Genomic DNA, 14,896 nt, shown 5'->3' on the forward strand with positions numbered 1-14,896 from the left:
CGAACAGTGTCTAGTTTTATGCTCTTGGGCAGAGAAGCCCTGTGAAATAAATAATCTTTTGAAAATTGAATCTTAGTATGGGGTTTCGAAGGGGGCTGCTTCACACAGTCTCTCCTCTTCCAATCCCCAATTCCTGGTTCAATTAATTTTTTTGTGGGATAGATAGTGGGAGGAGCTGCACTGCTCCACTTGTGCTCTTTCTCACCTACCTCCCCTGCATCAACAAAAAATATTGATTAAGGTGGTGAGCATAGCTAGTTAAGGATCTGAAGTAGTAATAGCTGCCCTTAGCCCCTCCTGCAGTCTATCAAATGCTAAATACTTGGTTGGTCCTGAGGGGGGGGGCTAGGCAATCTGTCATAGGTCCATCCAACATGCCTCATTTGGGTGTTTGACAGTGCTCAGAAGGTATTCGGTACTAGCAAAAGTCCTCCCATGGCCCCCTAATGAAAAAGGTCTGGCCCCTGGTAAATGGTGTTTGATGATTTGTGGGATGCATTTAGGCTGCTGGACTTTGGGTGACTTGATTCAGGGATATATGATGCATCTGTGTATGGACTGATGGAGGGTGCTGGACAAGATGTGCATGGGAAAAGGCAGCAGATATTTGCAGCTTGGAATTATATCCTCATAGTTCAAATTTAGTCACAACAGCTAGTTGGTGGTCTCATGATATATACACAGATCACTCTTTCAGTTCCCTACATGGCTAAGTAAAAGATCCACCACAAGTTAACACATATTCTCTCCAACTGCTTCATTAAACCCATAAACTGGCCCAAAAATTGTGAATGGTTCAAACGTTTTGGATCACTATTGTCAACATTTCGATTATTTGCAGCATTCCAGCCAGTCCAAAAGTACCCACACAATGTGAGGTAATATAAATTTTATGATCGATTGTGTCCCCTATCTTAGACCCCACCGACTCCATGTACGAGCTTGAAGTGCATGTAACTTCCCTCCTGTGCTAGTTATGAAGACGCAAATACATTTGCGTCCAACGTTAACATGTTCTCTTTTCGATCCGCCATGAACGGATTGGATATTCAGTTCCTAAATATGCTATGCCAACGTCTTTTTGTGGTATACCTTACACGTTTTTCAGCTCTGGCGAAGTAGGCCTGAATTCTGCCATCGAGCCTCTTTCCTGCCTTCTGACTCCGAAAACCTCAGCCCAGGCTGCCTCTGTGCCAGTGACCCTTGCCTTACTTTTGGCGCGGCTAACGGTGCTCGGCTCAACCCGTTGCCTGCCAAGACTGCCTTCAACCTTCGAATTATCTGCTCCACTCCTCGAAAATACATTCCTGTCTGGTAGTTTCACGTCAACATCCTTCCAGCTGCAGGGCAGAGGGTAGGCCTCACTGTCTCTATGCAAGTAATTCATGGCCCTGTTTCCATGGTAGGCCCATGCCCTCCCTCGCACCCCTCGCGTCTCATGTAGACACGCAGACGCTCATACACGCACTCATAACCAGTATAGAAATAACCACTTGTCCGAAAGACCTTTTCCCTCCAGATAATGCAGTTCCTTAAACATGAGATATTAGATACGATTTGGGGATTAGGTTGATCTGACATCCAGACATCCGTCTACACTTGTAGGACTAAATGTCAAGTCCCCCTTCACCCCTCAAGTTACACGTACATTACACGTCATCCCGCTGCGCGCGCATCTCTGCCATGTAATTCTGCTGACACTGCTGGATTCATTCATGGATCCACCCATTTGTGACATCATGTTCAATGACGTTCTTGTCCACGCCTTCATGCACGCCTATTGTTACGCCTCCTGCATATGCCTTTACTGTAATGCATTGACTATATATATGAATGTCTGTCAATTATGTATTGTCGCATACTTGCATATTCGTATATTACCATTGACTCTGTCAGTCTGCCCCTTCCCGAACCTATGTGGTGACGGAATGGTATGCCACCTTGGCTCGAGCCAATATGCTAATCACCCAATTCCTTTTATAGGAATAAAACCCTTTTGAGAAACCTCAAATATCACGGATTTTGCCTCTTATTTTATTATGAGTTATTCTTATTGATTATAGAAATTAAGCACCGGTAAATTAATTATTTACGACAATTTGGCGCCCGAATAGGGACCCCTCCCCCATCTCACGCGCCGGTGGTGCGTTGCAGGCCTGGCCCCCTGCCACAGCCGGACGGACAACTACGCGTACCCGCAGGATTTCCTGTATCTCCCTCAGGCCAACGGAGGTGACTGAGGCTGCGATCGACACCCAGACGAGGCGGTGAGAAGTGCGGAGGATCCCGACCAGAGCCTAGCTGAGAGAGCAAGATCCGAGGTATACGGAGGCCCACCAGGTTCCGACGTTCCGAAGTATCAGCGTCACGAGTCGAGTCCGAATCCAGTCCGAATCCAGTCCAGGGTTTCCGTGCTTCCCGGTGAGTACCGTTGCTGGGGACGCATATAGACGTGCGCATTAGTTTGTGCCGGTCAAGACAGGTGTGGGTACACAGACCTGGTCTGCACTGTTTTAGACAGTGTATCTGTACTGTTTAGCAGTATATCCAGTCTGCACTGTTGAGCAGTGTATCTAGTATTATGCAGTTAGCAAGTTACCTTCTAATTGTCATCATTCATGTTAAAATGTTTTAACGTGTCTTAAGATGTCGTGGTATGAGTGATTGTTCGATCGTAATTATTGTGATTATTGTGTTCAGTGTGTTCATATCTGAGTAAGAACCAAGTAGCCAGTTTTCAAGATGCCTTTGTTCTCCAAATTAAGACAGATAAAAACTAGAAAAGGGGTATTGGAAGAAGCTGTTCCCATTCCACCTAGGGACACCCCAGGGTACTTTATGTACCACAAACATGGCCTAGATGCCGTTTTATTCCTCGACTTATGGGTGGATTACACTAAAGAATTATCCGAGAATCAAAGATGGCCTGCTACTGGGACATGGGATGCAGATTGCATCATGAGGGTAGAGGAAGCATTGTGGAAAAAGAAAGCCCGACAGTCACAGAAGGATGCCATTGAATTATGGCGTAAGGAATCACATAGACGTACAGAAAAAGCACTTAGAAAAGAAGAGAAAAGGAGGGAGGATCCAGAGAAAGCCCAGGAAAACGTATTAATTGAGGAAGGTACCCGAGTAAAATTAGAACAGGTAGACAGGCAGCGAAACACACTCATGAACGGCATGTACCCCCTCTTGACTGAGGGTTTGCCTAAAGCCACCCCGGAGGTACCAAAAGAACTACCACCCCCACTGCTCCCGACTAAAATACACCAGAAAACAGCAAAGGACATTTTCCTTGCGTCCTATCTAGATGATGTGGCTCCCGCATATGTAAATACCGCACCGCCACGCACACCTCCACCTGCCGACCAAGACGGTCAGCTCCTTCCTCCCCGACAAGCCACTCCTCCTCCTGTTCCTCTTGGTCTTCCAGCTGTCCTTCCACCTATTCCTGGGCCTGCTCCCTCCGCTTTTCACTCAACGAACCCCTTCGGAGCTGGCGCCTCAGGAGGCGCGTCCGGAGGAGCGACAGGTTACCAGACCCCGCCATCGGCCCATCGGCTGACCTATAGAGACCTAGCACAACAACGTACACCTAGAACAGGCGATATTACACTACATGGAGATCGTCTTGCAGACTGTAGATATGATCCAGTGCCTGGTAAAAAGAATGACGAAAGAATGTTGCTCGCATCAGTACGTCTGCGGCGAGTTACGAATTTCTTATTAACACTACCTGGAATGGTAGATCATCTAGATCGAATATATCAGTTCGTACAGACAGGAGTAGGGCCTGAAAGTATTAAGGAGGCCATGGCCTATCAGAAAGTGGATACGAAAGCCAAGATATTACGGTTTCTTATAAACTGTTTCATAAGGGAAGTGGATAGGCCGGGTATGAACCCGGACGACGTGAAAGCACTCCACCGGTGGGGCCAGAATATCGCAGACGGGAATCACGATAAAGAGGCCTGTGTAGAAAATATGTACAGAAGAATAAGAAATGCAATAATAAAGATGCATGAGAAAAGACAGCCACCACCGGAAATAGATTCAGACAAAGTTGAATCCTCAGAAGAGGAGGACGAGCCAGAACAGACCCCAGAGCAGACGCAATTACCAGTTAGAGAAACAATAGCATATGTAGGTAAGGGAAGACCCTTCAATAATTCAATGCGCCCAGTGCGTCCAGAAAGTAAAAGAATATTCCAAGAAGCCATGTGCAATCCAAGAACTCCTGAACACTTATTCCAAGCTACTGATAACAGACTTCGAGAACGAATGGGGTACCATGTACTCGATTCTATGGATGAACAAGAATTAGCCAGGTCAGCCGTGCAATGGGCTGACAATTCTGAGAAATATGGTGATGATGCGTTAGCGCATACGTTTCTGAACCTGACACCGAGTGAACAGCGTTTAGCTGGTACATACATGATACAACATCTGCTCTTATTGTATAGAAGCCAACACTCTGATCCAGGCCCCTTGCCTGATATATTAATAGAACTACTCATGAATAAATGGAGAGGTCTAGGTACTGATCTAATTAAAGTAATTCTAGAACACCGACACAGATATAGCGCCTTTCTATGTCCACAGACCGACGCAGCGCATGTCATGGGAAGAAAAATGTATTACATGGACGGACAAAATCCGTTGCGAGAAGTGCACCCAGTACAGAACGCAGACAATACCTTTAGACGTGTGTTTGTGTACACCCCCATAACTAAAATAGAACTATTGGAAATGAAAAAATTGGTACCTAGTCATGACAAAGATCCTGCAGGTTTCCACCGTGAAATAAAAGACATGATACTAATGGGTGACTATACTTATCCCGATATTATGAAAATATTGAAAGTGTTACTGCCTCCCGGAATATACGAGAAACTCAAAGAAAAAGAGTGGGAGGTGGGAGACACAAAGATTGATTGGGCTGCATTAGAAAACGAAGAAAGTACTAGAATTCCGGGCCAAGGGCTCGGGGATAAAGTTAAAGCATTACCAGGATTGTTAGTACAAGTGTTGCCACGTTTATTAAGTACTAAAAAGGAAGATTGGGGTGCCATTTCAGCTTGTAAACAGAAACCCGATGAAGATACCAGTGATTTCTATACCAGATTTGAAAAATGTTTTGGCATTAATAGCGGTCTGAAAGCAAGTAGCGAGTCATACCCACATCTTTTTGTAACGAAATTAGTTGAGAATTCACTGCCTCAGGTTAAGAACAGAGTATTGAAAGTCGAAAGTACTTGGCAAGCTAACACCCCTTCACAAATGTTACAAATGTTACAGTACCACCAGAATAGAATTAGAGAAGAACAAGAACATGAACAAAGACGCATGAAAGACACGAAAATGAAAATGCTAGTTGCCCAGTCAGTTCCCGCCGAAGGACATAAAAAGGGTGGGACCCAGCCTAGTAATACGACAGCTCCTGTTAAAGGGACATGTAACTACTGCAAACAGCCAGGTCATTATGTAAACGATTGTGCCGTTCTGAAACACAATATCTCCACGGGTAAGACCAAGGAGAGACCGCGCGTACCCAGACAAGATCAGGTCCAGCAACAAGTACCACAGAATGTACAACATATTCCGCCTATGCCAGCTCCATCACAAACGGTGGCAGTCCCACAACAACAACCTATAACTGCAACACAGAACACAACACAACAGATGTACCAATACGCACAGAACGACTACCCTGATTATCAACGATACACATGAAACAGCCTAGAGAGGGAATTTGGCTTGCCCCTTATTGAAGTTCCCGTAGATCAAGAGGGTCCTTATGTACACAGTCAGGTGCTAGGAAAAGACAGAAAGTTTTTGATTGATACAGGGGCAAGCAGGACCACAATCAGTCACAATGAGGTTCCAGGGGCACCCCTCTCAGGCTCACAGAATGTTTCCCTTGGATTTTCAGGAAAACCTATTATTAATGAGGTACCACAGCCACTCCCCCTTGCAGTAGGTCCTCTGACACGGACTACAGATTTATTACTCACAAAATCATGCCCAGAAAACTTATTAGGAATAAAGACACTAAAAGCTCTAGGAGCTATAATATGCTGTTCTCCGGAAGGAGTCCGCTTATTTTGGCGAGATTTTAAAGGTCATTATGTGTTAAGAGATATGGATCCCCGGTTACAGAATGTACCTGCACACTTGTGGGCACAAGGCCCCACTGATGTAGGGTGTATGCACATTACACCATATCGAGTCACACTCAAAGCAGGAGTGGTACTACCACGAATTCGACAATATAAGTTACCTCCAGATGCTGTAGTGGCTTTACTGAGAATTATTGACGAGCTCATTGCACAAGGAGTGGTTGTGGAAACTGACTCCAATGTATGTAATTCTCCTATCATACCAGTTCTTAAACGTACTGATCCAAATGCTCCACCTGTTTATCGATTAGTTATCGATTTACGCGAATTGAATAAATGCATTGTACCACAGTATCCTGTGGTCCCAGATATCTCTTCATTACTGACAGCTATTGATTCAGAAGCGACGTTCTTTACTGTAATTGACCTCAAGAACGCCTTCTTCAGTGTTCCAATTGATCCAGAAAGCCAATACTTGTTCGGATTCAGTTTAAATGGACGATCTTTCAAATTTGCACGCGCACCTCAAGGGTTCACAGAAAGCCCCAGCATCTATAGTCAAGCACTGAAAAGACAACTCGACAGTATTCACATGCCAGCTAACACCGCCCTACTCCAGTATGTCGATGATCTGCTGATCACCGCACGGAGCGAACCCGAATGTGAAAATGCATCACTGACAGTTCTGAATTTCCTGGCCGACAAGGGGCACAAGGTGTCCCCTTCGAAGCTGCAATTCTGTGTTCAGCAAGTTGTGTACCTGGGTCACTTGCTGTCCAAAGTGGGGAGACAGCTCACTCCTGATCGCATTCAGTTAATTGTAAACATGTCACCACCAAAGACACAAAAGGAGGTGCGGGCTTTCATAGGCCTCACCTCGTACTGTAGACAATGGATTCCCCAATATGCATTTCTAGCAAAGCCACTCATCCAGTTGACAACCCAGGAGGCAGCGACATCGACTGTCCTCCCTTGGACTCAGGAACATACACAAGCTTTTGATAACTTAAAGAAAGCCTTATGCCAAGCACCTGTTTTAGCAACACCATGTTACAGTAAACCTTTTACACTTTTTGTCACAGAACGTGAAGGTACTGCCTTGTCAGTCCTCACCCAGGAACAAGCAGGTTCACACAAACCGTGTGCTTACTTTTCTAGCACATTAGATCCGGTGGCTCAGGCTTTACCTGCGTGTTTGAAATCAGTTGCAGCGACAGCTTTAGCAATCAGACAGAGCGATACCATAGTATTAGGGCATCAATTGACAGTACAAGTTCCACATTCCGTGGAAGTTCTTTTAAATCGCACACAGACCCAACACTTGACCATAGCAAGACTGACAGGTTATGAATTGACATTGTTTCAACCACACATAGAAATCAGACGCTGTAGCACATTAAATCCCGCCACATTGTTGCCAGTAAACGGAGTAGATCCCTTGGCACATGATTGCATTGAAGTCATTACTATTACAACGAAACCCAGACAGGACTTGACAGATGTCCCATTATCAGGTCCGGACCTGACACTTTATGTGGATGGTTCATGTATGAGAACAAGTACAGGAGAATTAGTGGCAGCCTACGCAGTCACTACAGATACCGAAGTTATAGAAACAAATTGTATTGACACCTTGTCAGCTCAAGCCGCAGAGCTCATCGCTCTGACACAAGCATGTATTCAAGCCAAGAATAAGAGAGTCAACATATACACTGATTCACGTTATGCATTCGGAGTCGTTCACGATTTTGGAGTCCTCTGGCGAGAGAGAGGTTACTTAACTTCTCACGGTGCCAACATCCAGCACGGTCCTCTCATTCAAGGTTTATTAGATGCAATACATCTACCTACTGCAATCTCTATCATGAAGTGTAAAGCACACACAAAGGTTACCGACACGATCTCCCAGGGTAACGACCTGGCAGACCGAACAGCTAAGCAAACGGCTCAGAATCAAATGCATGCAACTGACTTGACAAAGACAATAGTTCCGACACCATCACACTGCATGACAGTCAGGGATCCCGCCCATGATGTAATTGACATACAGACACATGCCACACCAGACGAAATCCAGAAGTGGACTGAACTAGGAGGGATCCAAACAGATCAGGGATGGATGACGAAGGGAAAATCTACATGGTTTCTCCCCGACTCTATGGTTCAGGTCATCATAAACACAATACATAGTCCAGCGCACCTAGGAGAAAAGGCAATGCTAGATAGCATCCAACACATATGGTACAACAAGAACTTACGAGCAGCAGCCAAACAGAAAGTGCGTACTTGCATGATTTGTTGTCAGTTTAATCCAGGTAAAAGCATCCCTGTAGAGCAAGGTGGATTTCAGCCACCCGATCACCCTTTTGAAGTCCTCCAGATGGATTACATCCAGATGGACCGCTGCCGAGGTTTCAAGTATGTCCTCGTAGTTGTATGTGCACTTTCCCGATGGACAGAAGCATACCCAGTCCCAGATTATACTGCTCCAACCACAGCCAAGCAACTGGTTCGCGAGTTCTTCCCGCGGTACGGTTTGCCCCGTATCGTGTACTCAGATAACGGTCAGCCATTCTCATCCGAGCTTGTGAAACACATTACACTCTTGTTAGGCTATCAGTGGAAGTTCCACTGTGTCCGGCATCCCGAGGCAGCAGGTCTTGTGGAGCGTCATAATCAGACCCTGAAAATCCGACTTTCCAAAATCTGTAGAGAGAAGGGCGTTGACTGGATAGTTGCTTTGCCGGTAGCCCTCTTCTATATGAGGATGGTTGCCCATTCTCGAACCGGGCTATCCCCGTATGAGGTGGTCTTTGGTAGGCCTCCGAATATGTGGGGGACGCCTATTCCGCGAAAAATTACAGATGTTGACTGTATTATGCTGACAGATTACCTTGCCTCCTTGATGTCTGCACTACAATCTTGTCGTTCACAGGTAGCTGCAGCCTTTCCCGACAGTGCCGATGTGAAGCCCCACGAGGTGGTCCCGGGTGATTACGTCTTCGTGCGCAACTTTGATCGGAGAAGTCCGTTGGAGCCCCGCTGGCAAACCCCGAAATTGGTTCTTCTAACAACGAGGACAGCCGTCAAAGTAGAGGGCAGGAAGGGGTGGCTACATTCCAGCCACGTGAAGAAGTTCCACGGACTCCCTTCGGACTTGGACTCTAAGCCCTGCCCTCCTACACAAACTGACTCAAAGCTCCCTTTGGTTGAGAAAACAGACTCTGAAAAATATAGACTTAAATTACGATCTAGCAAGTCAGACAGTTTAATTGTTTAAGTCCTCCCCTAGGTGAATCGGTTAAATTAGTTTCTGACATGTATCCCCTAGATCGAGACAGAGAGAGAGATAGGCAGAGAATACTGAAGAAACGTGCATATTGTAAATCACTTCGTAGTCACTGTATAGTGACATTGTTAATCATGTTTTTTCTAAGTCTTCTGATAATCGCTGCTAGTATCCTGCTGCACATTTACTACCCTATTTTCAAGCGTGTACAATCTGCTTATAACGTCACTGCCGAACATTCTTTTAGCGAATTACCTCCACATGAGCTTTCTTACAGACTTGCGCTGCGCAACAACACATTCATTAGTATGTTACATCACTCTCATCAGACTAACAATGCTACAAACTGTTGGATATGTGGCCGCCTCCCTCCCTACCAGAAATACAAGGGAGTTCTGCCTCTTTTTCCGTACCCATTCACTCACAATGGCTCCTGTGGGGCATGGTTTAGATTGATTAATTCCTTAAATTCTGATATTGCTGTCTACGATGGGAATTGGGTTTGGGGAAACCTGAACTCAGTTCTACTTAAAGTCTGTTACCCTGACAAGAAAGGACTTCCCACTAGAACAGGAACTGATCTAGAAAATGAAGTATATGGATTAGGTAATTACACAATCAACCTCATGATTCTTACTGTTGAATCCGAAACTGCACCAGTATTGCCTGCTATGTCAGTGTTACCAGTCAAAGGTGAATTATGTATCAGGAAAAATGGTTCCATACACTTAGGTCATAGTAAATGTACTACTGTGATCGAATTCAGTGATCAAGGCAAATCTACGTTTAGAGCTACACGTCATTCTTACTTTGTCTGTGGCCATACCGCATACATACGATTGCCTCCAGATTGGGATGGTACCTGTTACATTGCATTCCTTCTGCCACCTGTTTTCCTAGCCCCTCCTGACTATCACAGAAACACTAATCTAGTAAACAATAGACTCCGAAGAGACCTCCCGATTGTCGACTACACTGAAACGGCATGGGAGCAATACACAGATTTTAATAAAGGTTTCTTCCCCTACTTAGGTGCTGTTTTTAACAGTAAACTGATACGCAAATTAACTAGAACACTTGAAGCAGTAGTGAACGAAACTACCTCAGCTTTAGGTAACTTAACAGAGGAGCAGTCCGCTATGCGGGTTGTTGTTCTTCAAAATCGTCTCGTAATTGACGTCATCCTAGCTGATAGGGGTGGAGCCTGTAAGGTCATCGGGTCAAGTTGCTGTGTTTTCATTCCAGAAAACGCGCCAACGGTATACAAAGCTATAACACGTCTCCATAAAATTGCAAGTCTGATACATCAGAATCCAGGCACCTGGACTTGGTCCGGTTGGTTTTGGACAACGTTAACCGCTTGGGGATGGAAGATCCTATCCTTCCTAGGTATTGGCCTTCTCATAGTATTCAGTTGCTGCCTGTGTTTACAATGTGGGCCGGCGATTTGCGGCTTGTGCGCCACATCATGTATTCCGCATTCAAATTCCCATTCAAAACGTCAAAAGAAGAAAGAAGAGCAAATGATGTTACATGAACAGATTGATCGATTCATGCAGATCGATATATCATGAAGGGTCCGTAGGGGACAAGGAGGGAATGAGGTAATATAAATTTTATGATCGATTGTGTCCCCTATCTTAGACCCCACCGACTCCATGTACGAGCTTGAAGTGCATGTAACTTCCCTCCTGTGCTAGTTATGAAGACGCAAATACATTTGCGTCCAACGTTAACATGTTCTCTTTTCGATCCGCCATGAACGGATTGGATATTCAGTTCCTAAATATGCTATGCCAACGTCTTTTTGTGGTATACCTTACACGTTTTTCAGCTCTGGCGAAGTAGGCCTGAATTCTGCCATCGAGCCTCTTTCCTGCCTTCTGACTCCGAAAACCTCAGCCCAGGCTGCCTCTGTGCCAGTGACCCTTGCCTTACTTTTGGCGCGGCTAACGGTGCTCGGCTCAACCCGTTGCCTGCCAAGACTGCCTTCAACCTTCGAATTATCTGCTCCACTCCTCGAAAATACATTCCTGTCTGGTAGTTTCACGTCAACATCCTTCCAGCTGCAGGGCAGAGGGTAGGCCTCACTGTCTCTATGCAAGTAATTCATGGCCCTGTTTCCATGGTAGGCCCATGCCCTCCCTCGCACCCCTCGCGTCTCATGTAGACACGCAGACGCTCATACACGCACTCATAACCAGTATAGAAATAACCACTTGTCCGAAAGACCTTTTCCCTCCAGATAATGCAGTTCCTTAAACATGAGATATTAGATACGATTTGGGGATTAGGTTGATCTGACATCCAGACATCCGTCTACACTTGTAGGACTAAATGTCAAGTCCCCCTTCACCCCTCAAGTTACACGTACATTACACGTCATCCCGCTGCGCGCGCATCTCTGCCATGTAATTCTGCTGACACTGCTGGATTCATTCATGGATCCACCCATTTGTGACATCATGTTCAATGACGTTCTTGTCCACGCCTTCATGCACGCCTATTGTTACGCCTCCTGCATATGCCTTTACTGTAATGCATTGACTATATATATGAATGTCTGTCAATTATGTATTGTCGCATACTTGCATATTCGTATATTACCATTGACTCTGTCAGTCTGCCCCTTCCCGAACCTATGTGGTGACGGAATGGTATGCCACCTTGGCTCGAGCCAATATGCTAATCACCCAATTCCTTTTATAGGAATAAAACCCTTTTGAGAAACCTCAAATATCACGGATTTTGCCTCTTATTTTATTATGAGTTATTCTTATTGATTATAGAAATTAAGCACCGGTAAATTAATTATTTACGACAAATGGATGATTGAACGTGGAGAATTCTGCAAAATGGTGTCACATAGGGGCACATTACGCAAGTCCGTCCGCGAGCCCTGAGTAGAAGGGAATGTCCGCATGTGCTGCGGCGTTCCCTCCTCTGCAATTAGGATGTGACTGCCACCCTGGTGGTCACATCCTCTATTTTTAACATTGCGGCGGGTGCGGATTCAAGCTGCACCCGCCGCAATGTTAAAAACACATTCATTGCATTTACATGCACAAAGCGGCAGGCACCGCGCGGTGCCTGCCGCTTTCTGCATGTAAAGGCAGGGTGGTACAATAGGTACCCCCCATAAGCACCCCCCACCCCCCCTTCAACCAGGGGGCCCGCAACGGGCCCCCGAAGTGAAGATCCGTATGCTTTTCCACGGCGGTGAACCCGCTGCGGAAAAGCATGTCTGGGAAGGATGTACCATGTTACAACGCATATTATTACAACTACCTACCGTTACAACGCGACCATTACAACGCATACCATTACAACGCATAGCGCTTTGAGGTGCTGGATAGTGGTAAGTATAATTTACTATTCTAACTCCAGTCCCCGTGGACCCTAGGGAAGGTGTTGGATAGTAAATTATACTTATTCCCTATCCTAGAGCGCCCCCCAGCGCAATGCGTTGTAATGGTATGCGTTGTAAAAGTCGCGTTGTAACGGTAGTGCGTTGTAACAAATGCGTTGTAACAGGTGTATACCGTCTGGGAAGCCATCCTAATATGTCTGGCGGTGTCTGAGAGACACCGCCACCATATTAGAGCTTTTCCGCCGCGGTTGTAAGCCGACCGCGGCGGAAAAGCGGCGGACTGAAACCAAGACCCACCAGCCATCCTAATGTGGCGGTGGGCCTTTGGTGGGTCCGCAGCGGATTTTCCGCATCCCCTGGGCCGGCGGTGGCTTCCGCCGGCCCGGAGGATGCGGAAATCTGCGATCCTAATCGACCCCATAGTTCAAATGCCTACTTTAAACTGCTGCTGAAGGTTTAAACATTCTCCTTAAAAAAGGTTTTAAGCAAGCTGGCATCAGAGTGTATAAAGTACAAAACAATCTAATGAATAATTTTCTCGGTTCTCAAATAATAAAGAAGCAACAGCGAATTCTATAATGAAATTTAACTATAACATAAAAAGGAATATGGTTTCCGATTACCGATTGTTCAGCACATTTCAATTTCACACAAGTCTTTATTGTAATAGAATAATAATACTGTACTTAATGTCATTACAAAAACAAATGAAACACGTTTCCAGTTCATGAATAAGTATTTACATGAGTAGAAGCCAGAACTAAGGAACGGAAATTGCAGAAAATGTCTTGAACAGGGAAGCGTCATAGAACTCATCTGCCACTGGGGCATATTACTATTACTGTAATTGTTAAAAAAAACACATACACAGCATACAGATGTAAACTGAAGCCTACCAAAGACCAATATGTTTTCATGAATGGCACGCGGACCAACATGTTTTGCTATTCGTGGTAAAATAGATCTAAAATATGTCTACAATGGATGTACAATATTTCAATTATTCAGGGCACATACACTTTTTTTGCTTCACGTGCGTGGGCTTTCTGAATTATCAAGAAGAATATTTAGTAAAAAAAAATGCTCTATGAGGCACATGTAGCTTTCTGTGCGTTTTCTGCAGTGCTAGGTAGCACTTCATCTCAAATACAAAGTTAAAATATACGTATGTTGATTTGGGGCAGATAAAACTTTTAGGCATCAGGGGCTAGTTTTACTAACTTTCACGCAGTGTAGCTAAGTCATTTGCTGTGCTACTGTTGTAAGGTTAATTCCTCTCTTCTTTCTTTACATCAATGCTCTCCCTTCTGTTCTGCCTGCATGGCTGGAGAATGCTGGATGATGTCATGGAATGTTGGTGTGTGAACTTGTGGAGAGTGTCAGTTTGAGATGTGAGGCTGAGCAGAAGGAGGATGCTCCTGGTGGGGCTACTAAATAGTCACTATAGTTCAAATCAAATCAAATGTTTATTTATTCGGTTTTTGTGGTGTTAAAAACCATAAAAGCATTTTCATAAAATCAATTTCATATAACATTTTACATAAAATTCCAAATTCCGGACTCTAAAACAATCCATAAAAAAAGAAACATATTATAAAAATGAACAAGCAAATTAGCAATTAATTTCTAAAAAGGGCAGTCTCCTAATACATAATTCATTACTTATGGGGAGACAAATTCATTTAATACCTAACCAAGGGGCTCATTAGGATTGCAGTTAATCCGCATCCTCCGGGACGGCGGAAACCACCGCCGGCCCGGAGGATGTGGATTAACCGCTGCAGACTGAAAAAGACCCCCCCGCCAGATTAGGATGGTTGGGGGATCTTTTTTTTGTCCGCCGCTTTTCCGCCGCGGTCGCCTTCCGACCGCGGTGGAAAAGCTCTAACATGGCTGGCGGTGTCTATCAGACACCGCCAGCCATATTAGGATGTCAGCGGTCCTATGCCTTTACAAAGCGGCATTTCTGCCGTGGAAAGGCATACAGACTTTTCTTTGGGGGCCTGTTGTGGGCCCCCAGGGGTGAAGGGGAGTGGGGGGTGCAGATGGGGGGTTCATATGGTACCCCCCTGCCTTTGCGTGCACGAAGCAAAAGGCACCATGCGCTGCCTGCAG

This window comes from Lissotriton vulgaris, chromosome 4_1, assembly GCF_964263255.1.
Source record: "Lissotriton vulgaris chromosome 4_1, aLisVul1.2, whole genome shotgun sequence".
NCBI lineage: Eukaryota > Metazoa > Chordata > Amphibia > Caudata > Salamandridae > Lissotriton > Lissotriton vulgaris.